Consider the following 14,211-nt stretch of genomic DNA (forward strand, 5'->3'; position numbering starts at 1 on the left):
AAGGGGATTAGGACAACTTTAAAAAAAGGATACAACTCAGTAGACATAACCCCATCCCCAATAGGATATGTCATAAGGTGGTGGGTGTGGAAGGCTGATTGGAACTTTGGCCAGAATTCTCTGGCTGTTCACGCTGGTGGGATTCTCTGGTCCCACCAGCAGCGCATCCCCTGCTGCTTGTTTCCCAGTGACATGGCGTGGCTTCAATTTCAATTGACAGTGGTGGGACCAGAGGATGCCACCAGCGAACGACACATAGCTTCCCACCACCGAAGAAAATGCTGAGAAGAGGTTAGAAAATCTCATCCATTTGTGAGTGAAAGTGTGCAGATCTGTGGCACAAGATTCGCCGTCGGCCATATCCACCATTACTGAGCACCAAGAGAGTGCCTACTATCTGCTATAGGATGAAAAAATTAGAGCAGCAGTCCTGAGTTGTCTTCTGCACACTTTGTGCTGGCCATGGAACAGAATATGTGGTGGCCTAATTGACAACTGCACTGCTTGAGGAACCACCAGAGGGTGGGTTAAGAGAATGCGTGGGCCGAAGGGCCTGTTCTGCGCTGTAATGTTCTATGTTCTATCATGCTATGGGTCCCTCTCCTCTGACCAAATGTGGGCTCTGGGCCCAATCCCAAGGTTGCAAAAGATATTTTATTGGGGAGTGATAGATGTAACCATGGCTAAGGCTGCAAAGAGAAGGAGAGAGAGCACCTCCATGTGGAGGAAACATCAAAGCACCAGAAATAATTTTTTTAACGTGATGAGGTCAGATGGACATGATGATTGCAGGGGTGAACCCTCCAGCAGTGGCATGGGAGCTGCAAGGGTGGCAATTATTGCTTGAGGATTCTTTGTGGAATATGGAGCCTGCAAGAAGGAAGACAGCCACCAACCACCCCCCCAAGGAGGCCATTTTGATGTGTTTGGTGATGTGCCCATGTTATGGAGGTTAGAGTGAGCTTAAAATGGCTATTAATAGTCAATTAATTACTTTAATTGGGTCCCTGTCATCAATGGGCAGGAAGCCAAACCGCTGCTATTCCCACCTCTTGCCTCCCAGCCCATCACCAGAGGGCTGGTAAAATCCCAATCAGCAAGGCAACATATGCAGTCATATTAGTACAGTAATTTTAATGATTTCAGTACAGCTAATTGAAAACAGTAACAAAGAAATAAGTACAAAAGATGAATACTGTAGAGTCATAGAATCATTATGGCACAGGAGGACATTGGTTTATCGAGTCCACGCCAGCTTTCTGTAGAGCAATCCAGTCAGTTCCATCCTCCCACTCTATTTCCATAGTGCTGCAAGTTTAGTTCCCTCAAGTGCCCATTCAATTTATTTTTAAAATCATTGATCTTCCCCACTTCTACCATATTTGTACACAGTAATTTCCAGGTCATTATCACTCGTGATGTAAAAATACTCTTCCTCACATCCCCATGCATCTCTTGCCCTGAAGTCAGTGTTCCATAAATGGTTGTATGATCAACTGGAAGGTAACAGCTTTTCTTTGTCTACCTTATATAAACCTGTCATCAACTTCTACACCTCTTATCAGATCACACCTCAATCTCCTTTGCTCCAAAGAGAAAAAATCCAGCTCCTACAACCTAACTTGTAGTTGAATTCTCTCATCTCTGAGACCATTCTGCCTGGTAAAGTGCCTCTTCACCCTCTCAAGGACCCTTACCCCCTTCCTAAAATGTGTTGAGTAGAACTAGACACAATACTTTTTTGTGGCAGAACTTGTTTTTTACAAAGGTTTTGCATTAATTCCTTGCTTTTGTACTTAATGCTTCTATTTAAAAAGTTCAAGAACCCTATGCTTTGCTATTACTCTCTCAATATGCCTCACTGTCATCAAAGGTCTACGCACATGAACACCCAGGTCCCTGTGTCCCTGCACAATCTTTAGAACTGTGCCATTAAGTCTATACTGCCTTTCAGTACCCTTCTGCCAAATGTACCGCCTCACAATTCTCTATATTAAATTTGATTTGCTGCTTGTCTGCACATTCTGCTAATCTATTTAACCTACTCCTGTTGCAGTTGATTGGTGTCAGCCTCAAAATTTGACATTCTTTTAAGTTTGGTATCATTGACAAATTTTGAAATGTTACGCTTTATTCCAAAATCAAGTCATTTATTTATATACAAGGGAAATCACTTCTATATAAATCCCTTGGGGAACACCACTGTCTACCATCCTCTTGTCTGAAAAACAGCCATTTACCAGAATTTACTGTCTTCAGACCTTCATCCAAATTTTTATTCAATCTGACACTCATATTCCATAAACCTTATTTTTTCCAACCTATCAAAGGAACCTGCCTTTTATATAGTCCTTTGTCAAAGGATTTTTTAAAACCCACATAGACAACATTGATTGCATTCTCTTCATCAACTTTCTCCATTACTTCATTGAAAAATTCAATTAGTCAAACATAACCCGACTCTTACAAACCTGTATTGGGTCTTCTTAATTAACTCAATCCTCTCCCAGTATCTTAATTTTCTTCCCATGATTATTATTTCTAATACTACCAAACCACTGTTGTTAAACTGACCAGCCTGTGGTTATTAGAAATGTCCTTGCACCCTTTCTTGAAAAAGGATGTCATGTTTTCCACTCTCCTATCCTCTGGCATCTACTCTTCATGTTATCCTTATGTTATCTAGGGAAGATTGGAATATTATAACAAATCCATCTGCTAACTTCATCCCACTTCTCAAACTTCTTTCATTAATCTGGGATGGACCATACAACTTCTCCATCTAATCATAACCAGCCTTTCCAGCACTTCTGTCTATCGATTGTCACTCCATCCGTAACCTCCACCATCCCCATTTCTATTTTGTTTGCATTCTCTTTCTTTAGGAACATTGATACAAAATACTCATTAGGTATTCTAGCCTTGTCCTGCACTTCTAAGCATTGTCACCCTCTTTGTCCCTAATAAGACCCACCCTGCTTCTTGCTACCTGTTCACTATTTACATGCTGGTGGAAGATTTTTTAATTCCCTGTCCTTCTAGTTTCATACTCTCTTTGCCAGTCTTAATTTCCTCTTCACTTCCCCTCTCATTCTTTCATGTTTCATTGTGTTCTCTTTCTCCTTTTTCAGGTTCTTTGTACTTCATCCTTTTTGGACTGCACCTAACCAGTACCTGAAACATCGTTTCCTTAACGATTGCCCTTTTTCCTGTTACAGTTTTTCCAGACAGTCTTTGGTTCCATTCTACCTTAGCTAGATCTCCTCAGATTGCACTAAAATAAACCCTCTTCAAATTTAGAAGGTTTGTTTTAAGTCACTCTTTATTCTTCTCCATTACTCACTTAAACCTTCTGTTACAATATCACTCTAACCCAGGTGTTTCTCCATAGAGTCTTGGCCCACTTCATTTCCCAGCACCAGATCCACCTAGTTGGACCTCGAACATACTGGTGAAGGAATTTCTCCTGGATACATTTCAAAATATCTTTCCCCCCCCCGTCCTTACGTTTCAACATTATTCCAATCTGTATTTTGGGTAATTTAAACCCCATCAATATCATATTCTATACATAGAAAATAGAACGTTACAGCACAGTACAGCCCCTTCGGTGCTCAATGTTGTGCCCAGCTATGTCCAGTCCTAAGATCAAGCTACCCCCTCCCTATCATTCTGGAGGTGCTCCATGTGCCTATCCAATAACCGCTTGACAGTTCCTTAAGTGTCTGGCTCCACTATCACAGCAGGCAGTCTATTCCACACCCCAACCACTCTCTGAGTAAAGAATCTACCTCAGACATCCCTCCTATATCTCCCACCATGAACCTTATAGTTATGCCCCCTAGTAACAGCTACATCCACCCAACGAAATAGTCTCTTGCACATCCACTCTATCAATCCCTCTCATCATCTTATAAACCTCTATTAAGTCGCCTCTCATCCTCCTCCGCTCCAAAGAGAAAAGCCCCAGCTCCTTCAGCCTTTCCTCATAAGACCTACCCTCCAAACCAGGCAGCATCCTGGTAAATCTCCTCTGCACTCTCTCCAATGCTTCCACATCCTTCTTATAGCGAGGTGACCAGAACTGAATACAATATTCCAAATGTGGTCTCACCAACATCTGGTACGGTTGCAGCATAACCCCATGGCTCTTAAACTCAAACCTCCTGTTAATAAACACTAACATATTATAAGCCTTCTTCACGGCTATATCCACTTGAGTGGCAACCTTCAGAGATCTGTGGATATGAACCCCAAGATCTCTCTGTTCCTCTACATTGCTTAGAACCCTGCCATTGACCCTGTAATCTGCATTCAAATTTGTTCTACCAAAGTGAATCACCTCACATTTATCAGGGTTAAGCTCCATCTGCTGCTTTTCGGCCCAGCTCTGCATCCTATCGATGTCTCTTTGCAGCCTGCAAGAGCCCTCCACCTCATCCACCACTCCACCAATCTTGGTGTCATCAGCAAATTTACTAACCCATCCTTCAGCCCCCTCTTCCAAGTCATCGATAAAAATCACTAATAGCAGAGGACCCAGCACTGATCCCTGTGGTACACTGCTGGTAACTGGCCTCCAGTCTGAAAATTTTCCTTCCACCACCACCCTCTGTCTTCTATGATACAGCCAGTTACTTATCCAATCAGCCAAATTTCCTTCTATCCCAAACATTCTTATCTTCTTCATGAGCCTACCATGGGGAACTTTATCAAACGCCTTACTAAAATCCATGTATATGACATCAACTGCTCTACCTTTGTCCACACATTTAGTTAGCTCCTCGAAGAATTCAATCAAATTTGTGAGACAGGACTTACCCCTCACGAAATCGTGCTGACTGTCCCGGATTAAACTGTATCTTTCCAAATGACCATAAATCCTATCTCTCAGGGCCCTTTCCATTAACTTACCGACCACTGAAGTAAGACTAACTGGCCTATAATTACCAGGGTCATTCCTATTTCATTTCTTGAAGAGAGGAATAACATTCACCACTCTCCAGTCCTCTGGCACTATCCCCGTGGACAGTGAGGACCCAAAGATCAAAGCTAAAGACTCCACAATCTCATCCCTTGCTTCCCAAAGTATCTTAGGATGTATCCCATCTGGCCTCAGGTTTTCAAAATTGCTAATACATCTTCCCTCAGAACATCTACCTCCTCCATCCTATCAGTCTGTATCACGCACTCATCCTCAAAAACATGGCCCCTCTCCCCTCTCGACTCAACTGAACCTTGTTTTTTCATCCTTACATACGCTTCCTTTTTCCTCTTAACAAGACATTCAACCTCCTTTGTGAACCATGGTTCCCTCATTCGGCCATTTCCTCCCTGCCTGCCAGGGACATACCTATCAAGGACACGCAGTATTTGTTCCTTGAAAAAGCTCCACTTTTCATTTGTGCCCATACCTGACAGTTTCTGCTCCCATCTTATGCTCCCTAATTCTTGCCTAATCGCATCATAATTTCCCCTGCCCCAATTATAAACCTTGCCCTGTCGTGTGACCCTATCCCTCTCCATTGCAATAATGAAGGACACCAAATTGTGGTCACTATCTCCAAAGTGCTGTCCCACAAACAAATCTAACACATTGCCCAGTACCAAGTCCAATGTAGCCCCACCTCTTGTCGGCTTATCCACATATTGTGTCAGGAAACTCTGCTGCACACACTGTACAAAAAGTGTCCCATCCGAACTATTCGACCTATAAAGATTCCAATCAATATTTGGAAAGTTAAAGTCACCCATGATAACTACCCCTGTGACTTCCACACCTATCCATAATCTGCTTTGCCATTTTCTCCTCCACATCTCTATTACTATTTGGGGGCCTGTAGAAAACTCCTAACAACGTGACTGGTCCTTTCCTACTTCTAACTTCAGCCCATATTACCTCAGTAGGCAGATTGCCCTCGAAATGTCTTTCAGCAGCCGTGAAACTATCCTTGATTAACTATGCTACTCCTCCACCTCTTTTACCGCCTTCCCTACTCTTACCCCGGAACTGCCAACAACCATTCCTGTCCCTGTTCTAACCATGTCTCCGTAATGGCCACGACATCATAGTCCCAAGTACCAATCCACACTCCAAGTTCACCTACCTTATTCCTGATGCTCCTTGCATTGAAGTAGATACACTTCAACCCACCATCCCGTCTGCCTGTACACTCCTGCAACCTTGGTACCTTCCTCAGTATCTCATGACCCTCAACACTGGCTTTTGGACTACATCTCATTTTTCCATCCCTCTGACAAATTAGTTTAAAGTTCTTACACATCTCTGTGATTTTCTTGTGGATTTGCTCCTCTACCTCTCTCTCACAATTTGGAGTCATATAGAATTTCCCTGAGTAGTGTGATTATACCTTTTATGCTTCTCAACTCAAACTAAATGAATTTTGTCTTTGCCTGCCTAAAGGACAATCCCTCTTTCCAGCACTAAAATATCTTTCCTAATTAGTAGCCTCCCCCATTTTATTTTTCCTTGCCTATGTTTTCTGAACATGTTGTATTCTTTGTCAATGCACCAATGATTGCATCCTTTTGCAATTATATTGTTAAAGACAGCTCAACTGCAAATGGACAAAGCTGGGTGTGCAGGAATCAGAAAGAGGTTGTCACTCTGCTGAGCTTCAGACTTATTCCTTCACCATATACAATACTGGGGTTTTCATTCTTAAATATTTTGCACCCGTTCTCCCAATTTTTAAGCTACTATGGGTGCCTCCTTTGATGAATACGCACCCATGAGTGAAATTGGCTGTTTCTTTGTTCCTTATCCAAACTACCCACTTAAGCCAGTTCCTCTTAAACCCCTAACTCTAGGTGATATTGGCACAGCCACAAAATCTTCAATCCGTGACTAATCAGCAACAACTTCTGCCTTTTTCACCCGTATATGGATATGTTTTTCATTTCTGCCCAATTCTCTTCAGTTTTTAATGGACATAACTTAAAAACAGATGTAGCAGGCCGGATTAAGGTTTACAGGAGTAATAAAATAAGTTACTAAAAAGTGTATATCTAGGTATAAAATTTATGTTAAGGAATCCAAAGTGCTCCATGTGATAAGCCCTACCTCTCAGGAAGAGGAAAAGTTACACAATCAATTGCTGCATGGGTCCTCTGCCAGCGTATTGATCATTTAAAACTATTTAATACACAATAGAATTGTCACTTCATACCATCAACTGCCCCCATCCCTATTAAGACTTCGGCCATTTATGAAACAATATCTTGTGAGGCTTAAAACATGGCTTACATCGTGTGAAGGAAGAACACCATACACACAAATATGAAAGTGCATATCTGGTAACATCTTAGTCTAGGCAGATGTAAATGGCAGAGTTGGAGAGGAAATGACAAGAGGCTCTTGGTACCATTCTTAACTAGCTTCCTTGATGGTGGTGTCAATGGTCTACTGACATCATCATAACGAGCTGGACATGGGGCAGGATTCACAATCAGCAGTCTATTGACAAAAAGTCTCCGTGAATTACAGTGAACAAAACTAATCAAAACTACAGCACAATCTTCCAATCAAAGCAGGGTTATTTCTCCAGCAAAATGCCGTGAGTGAAAGGTAGTTACAAAAACAAATTATCTGCATAAATTCAATTCCAGTTACTTACAGCAGTTTGGTTATTGGGTGTGATCGACAGAGGATTTACTCAATCAATTCCATTATGGCCAGGCTTGTGGTGTCACTGCATGTAACTGCGAGCAGGTTATCTCAGTGCCCCTGGGGTAAGATGCAGGCACAGGGTGCCTTGGGGTGAAAATAGCTGTTAATAATTATAGCAAATGTGCACATTTTGCTTGTATTTTAAACTAAAGGATACTGTGCAATACTGGAAATCAGACAATGGTTTACTTATAAATGCTCTGTTTGTGTTCAACCAAATATATCATTTAAGTGACATTTCTTTCTGATATTTGCAGTCACTAATGATGAAGCATTGATATCATTGGTCATGTTAATACAATAATTTATTTTAGGACTGATTAAACGTGTCTCTCGCTATCCTGCAGAGTCTGCTGAGCTTTTGAGAAAGTATTTAAATTGTACTGCTTTGAAGTTGCAAGTAATCAGACCATGATGAAATGAGCTGGAACTCAATCACAGAGCTTTGCTCCGTAGAGAGAGAGAGAGAGACAGCAGCTGGTGTATCAGCTGGGCTAGGGATATGGTTTCGTCTGCAAGGCCATTGGAAGTGTATTTATAGGATGCCTGTCAACCACATGAATGGTCTGGTCATCATTTACTTCTCTCTCTGTTTGTAATTAATGTAATTTGTATTAGTATCAACAAGGCTGTTCAAACTAACATTACTGAATATTGTGAATATAGTATTTGTATTTTCCACTCAGCATGACTTCCTGGTTTTCCTTTGTTTCTCTCTGATGTTTTCTCGAATTGCTCTTTGCCTCTTCTCATTTATTTGTTCTTATTTTCCCTTCCATCTCTTATCCCATTTTAAAATCTACCAGGAACATACTGAGGTCCAGAAATATGTGGCATGTTGGTCTTTGAGCTCTTGTGTCATGGAATGTAAGGATCATATAACACATGTCAAAAAATCTCATGACTTTGGTGGGAGTGGGCATGCCATTTGGGCTTTGCTCCTGTGCTACCTAATAGTTTGTTCAAGAGCGGATGTAGTAAGAGCTGGAAGCTGACCATGTCCCTTCTACCTTGGTGGGAAATTGTTCTTGTTACCTGTTGGCCCAAAAAGAAGAAAATTAGATTTAAAAATAATTGTTGTAAATGATACATTGGAGATGATGCAACTGCAATTTGCTTCTTTTGTTTTACAATGTGATTATTGTATATACAGTTTCTCCAAATCATGTGCAAAAAAGTTATAGACAAGATCATGCTGGATAAAAATTATTGTTCTTCTCTTAGAAAACCTGCCTCTGAGAGATCAAGCTTTAAAAAATAAATGCTCTGAATTTTCAGAAACACTGTGGCTCTTTGCGTACTTTTTGTCTCTGGTGCAGGATTTGTCCCATTTGCAAGTCAACACTGTGCCTAAAACAGACTATCTGAGATTGGAGATGCAGATGTATTGTGCCTTGGTAGGGAAGACACAGCATCATACTTGCAGTACCACAAATGGTAACTGGGTGGTCATAATATTAGAAGTAAGTGCCACAGCCAAAGGCTTTCCAAATTTCAAGGATCAGAGAGTGAATCAGGCCTGAAGATCCTATCCATTTTTTAGGGTAGCATTTAGAACATAGAACATAACAGCGCAGAACAGGCTCTTCGGCCCACGATGTTGCGCCGACCAATTAAAAAGCAAGGACCCTCTAACCTAAACCAATCCCTTTCCATCCATAAACCTATCCAGGGATATCCTAAACGCCCCCAAACTAGGCGCATTTACAACGGCAGCAGGCAGGGCATTCCAATCCCTCACCACCCTCTGGGTAAAGAACCTACCTCTGACATCCGTCCTATATCTACCACCCCTTAATTTAAAGCTATGCTTTCTCCATCCGAGGAAAAAGGCTATCACTGTCCACCCTATCTAAACCTCTAATCATCTTATATGTTTCAATAAGGTCCCCTCTTAGCCGCCTTCTTTCTAACGAAAACAACCCCAAATCCCTCAGTCTCTCCTCCTAGGACCTCCCCTCCATACCAGGCAACATCCTGGTAAACCTCCTCTGCACCCTCTCCAAAGCCTCCACATCCTTCCTATAATATGGGGACCAGAACTGCACACAATACTCCAAGTGCGGCCGCACCAGAGTTTTGTACAGTTGCAACATGACGCTGCGGCTCCTAAATTCAATCCCCCTACCAATAAACGCCAAGACACCGTATGCCTTCCTAACAACCTTATCTACTTGATTCCCAACTTTCAGGGATCTATGTATACATACACCAAGATCCCTCTGTTCACCCACACTATTCAGAGTCCTACCGTTAGCCCTATACTCTACATATCTGTTATTCCTGCCAAAGTGAATTACCTCACACTTTTCCGCATTAAACTCCATCCGCCACCTCTTGGCCCAGCTCTGCAACTTATCCAAGTCTCTCTGTAAACTATGACACCCTTCCTCAATCTACCACACCTCCGACTTTGGTGTCATCAGCAAATTTACTAATCCACCCAACTATACCCTCATCCAGATCATTTATAAAAATTACAAACAGCAGTGGCCCCAAAACAGATCCCTGAGGCACACCACTTGTAACTGAACTCCATGACGAATACTTACCATCAACCACCACCCTCTGTCTCCTATCTGCTAGCCAATTCCTGATCCAATTACCTAAATCACCCTCAATCCCATACATCTGCATTTTCTGCAGAAGCCTTCCATGGTGAACCTTATCAAACGCTTTACTAAAGTCCATATATATGTCAACTGCCCACCACCTCTTTGGTCACTTTCTCAAAAAACTCAATAAGGTTAGTAAGGCACGACCTCCCCTCCACAAAACCATGCTGACTATCTCCAATCAATTCATTACTCTCTAAATAACTATAAATCCTATCCCTAATAATTTTTTCTAAAACCTTGCCCACAACAGAAGTAAGCCTCACCGGTCTATAATTCCCGGGGAAGTCTTTGTTCCCCTTCTTAAACAATGGGATAACATTCGCTATCCTCCAATCTTCTGGCACTATACCTGTGACCAACGACGACCTGAAGATCAGAGCCAGAGGCTCTGCAATTGCCTCTCTTGCCTCCCAGAGAATCCTAGGGTAAATCCCGTCCGGCCCAGGGGACTTATCTATTTTCAAACCCTCAAGAATATCTAGCACATCCTCCTTATCAACTGCAATACTGTCCAGTTTACAACCCTGTAACCCAATGTTCTCCACAGCTACATTTATGTCCCCCTGCGTGAATACCGAAGAGAAATATTGGTTCAATGCCTCTCCAATCTCTTCCGGTTCCATACATAACTTCCCACTGCTGTCTCTAACTAGCCCTAATCTTGCCCTAACCAATCTTCTGTTCTTAACATACCTATAGAACGCCTTAGGATTCTCCTTAATCCTATCAGCCAAAGTCTTCTCATGTCCTCTTTTAGCCCTGATTTAACACTTGAGTTAGCCTCGGCTTTCACTGCTGAATCAGAAAGTTGTGGGTTTGAGCTCCACTTCAGGGATCTGAATGCAAAATCCAAGCTGATACTCCCAGTGCAATACTGAGGGAGTGTTGCCTGTCTGAGATGCCATCTTCCTGATGAGATATCAAACCGAGACTTCCTATGCCTGTCAGTTGGATGTGAACAAATTCCATGATATTAATTTTGAACAAGAGATTTTCCTGGTGTCCTGGCCAGTATTTATCCCTCAATCAACAGCACAAAATCACATAATGTGGTCAAGTGTCTCCTTGCTGTCTGTGGGGCCTTGTTGTGTCCAAATTGGCTGCCACTTTTCCCACACGCAACATGGCTGTACTTCAGAAATACTTTACTGGTTCATAACAAATAGTAAGTTTATAAGATTATATTTTGAGGCTGTCTCTTTAGTTTAAAATCAAATAGATGACTGAAGGAGGTCCTGTATTGAATTCTGCATGACAAGCCTGGGTAGCTTGACTGTTAAAGGTTAAAGGGGAAGGGCCATGTTGTTTTAATGGGAAGAAGATGCGAGATATTCACACCAGCAAACAATGACTTGAGCAGCTGTGCTGGCGATGGATATATTCAGTCTCCAAGTTCTAATAATGTATTAGGAATCTCAGGTTTTGTAAACAGTTCTACTTTAAACTGTTTATTTAATTCCAAGACAAAAGGAAGGTGGGAGTCTAGAATTTCTACTTGGATACAAGGCCCATGTGATTCACATTACAATGGAGATAGGCGTTGAGAGGGGAAGAGTCCATAAAAATCTAATGTAGCATCAGATTGTAGGTTTTCTTAAAACTATCACTGAATCTCACAGGCAGGGTCAATAATCTGAGAGAAATAGCAAAGGAATTCAGGCATCAAATTTCTACTGTTCACCACACAGGATACAAAGGGGGACAGCTGGGGAGCGCTCACACTCCATTGAAAATACCAAGTTTGTGAGGCTTTAAACAAAGCTGGAAGGTTTGCCTAGCTTTGGCTAGAGGGGGAAATCTCCAATGTCTTCCTCATTGTGAACGTCGGTTTGGAGAGTAGAAATTATCTGGCTGGACAAGGAAATGATAAGGTGGGAATAGCTTTGGACTGGTTGCTTTAGAGTGAAACATACATTTAAGTGACACAGTAATGGATACGCATGCAAGGAGATTTTGAGTCATTGCATTTTGTAATTTTTTTTCTGTAGTTTAGCGTATAAGCTCTCTACTGAAATAGTGTTAGTCAATGTTGCTTTTAGTTTTCTTTGTTACAGTAAATGTCTTAATGTCTCGAAATCTTGCCATGTGATCCCTTTGGTTATTCACTGGAAGTTCAAAGTTATTTTAAATGTTATTAATCTCTATGGGGATTGTTACACTCTAAAATGTTTTGGGATGTTCTGAGTCTTCAAAGGCACCACAGAAATCAAATCAGTCTTTCATTTTTTCTTGTCGCTTTGAAAAAGCTCAGAGCTTCCCATAAAATTGATTACTTTTGAAGTGTAATGAGATGTTGCTAAAAGCAGCAGCCATTCTGTGCTAGTAATGTTCCACAAACTGAAAATTAGATGACAATGTTAGGTGGTGTTGAACGAGGGAGAAGTATTGGCACAGTTTTTTTTGATCTTTAGCATCTCCCAAATGATAGCATGGTTGACCATCTTCCCACTGAGTGGTCAGTTATGCAAGAAATGGAAAGGGGATACATGCTTCAATCGTTGCTTCACAAATCAAGCAATTATTTGATTTGAACTACTTACTTTCAAGAATTTAATTTTCTGACCATTTGTGCTAAGTCTAGGCCATTAAATACAAGAAAGGGTATAGGGATTAAGGAATTATGTAACTGCCTGATTGTAACAAATTAGCAACCAAAATGGTCCAGTCACAATGACTATGTTAAAACATATTTTATCTTCCTGATCTAACTCCATGTAGTCCCAGTCACCATCCCAATGAATGACACTGATTCTCCGTGTAATTGCCACCCATGATCATATCAATATAATGTTAAGACTGACCTGATCATATCTACCTATGAACGGTGAACAAACCATATATAAGACCTGATTCACCAATCACAATACAGCATAGTCTCTCCAATGGATATGAAGTTTATCATCATAACTATTGCTCATTAACTCCCCGATAGCAACAAACTCAGCATAATTAGATTGCAAAGTTTTAGCATCTTCAGCCACAACAGTGATAATAGTTACACAGGACTGGATTTTATGGCCCCGCTCCCTTCCAGGAAGAAATGTTGGTTGGAAATTGACCAATTTTTTAAAAAAAAGGCCTCCCTACAATGATATGCAGTAGGGGCCTTTACAAATAGGGAATAGGAGTTCCAGCAGCTCTTGCAGTCTCAGCAACACTATAGTTCAATAGTGGGAGCTGCATTAAAAAGTGTCATGGATGTCAGAAAAAGATAAGTTCTCGGAGAGTTTTGGAGGCCAGGTGGGGAGGCAAGAAGTGGGGAGATACATTCTGAGATGGTATTCCTCAATTGCACATAGGGTATCTGTCATAATACATATCACCTTCTTGCTTTTTCACCAACTTGGTGAAAAAAAATGACCTTCCTACTCTTGCTGCTGTCCACTGCCCAGATTATTATGGCAGTGCAGGATGAGTGAAAGCCTTAAGTGTACCTGAACAGGCGCCAGAGTGTGGCGGCTAGGGGATTTTCATCGTAACTTCACTGCAGTGTTGAAGTAAGCCTACTTTTGGGCTATAATTGCCATTAAAGGGTCTCAATAGTTCTAAGAGAGAGTGGGCTAGTGGCACCTTATCTCATTAATCCCCTGTATAATGGGTCCAGGTTGATAGAGGGTGGGAAGGCGATGGACTACCTATCTAACATATTTTACATGCCTTCCCTGTTGAAAACATGCCCGTTAGGGACTGTAAAATCCGGTCCACAGTCTCTGGTTATTCTGTCAGTGCTTTGGGAGTTACCCTGCCAATTGCTGCAAAGGTGCCTTGCCAAAGTAGCATGGTGTACTTGCTCCTTGTTGCTCCATCTTTGACGAGATTCCCACATGATACCAGAGGGCATTGTTACACATTCGCTGCCAATTGCCAAAGGCTATTCATAGTGGATTGAAAGACATCCCTGAG

Source organism: Carcharhinus amblyrhynchos, chromosome 14, assembly GCF_965287045.1.
Source record: "Carcharhinus amblyrhynchos chromosome 14, sCarAmb.v2.hapA, whole genome shotgun sequence".
NCBI classification, from domain to species: Eukaryota; Metazoa; Chordata; class Chondrichthyes; order Carcharhiniformes; family Carcharhinidae; genus Carcharhinus; species Carcharhinus amblyrhynchos.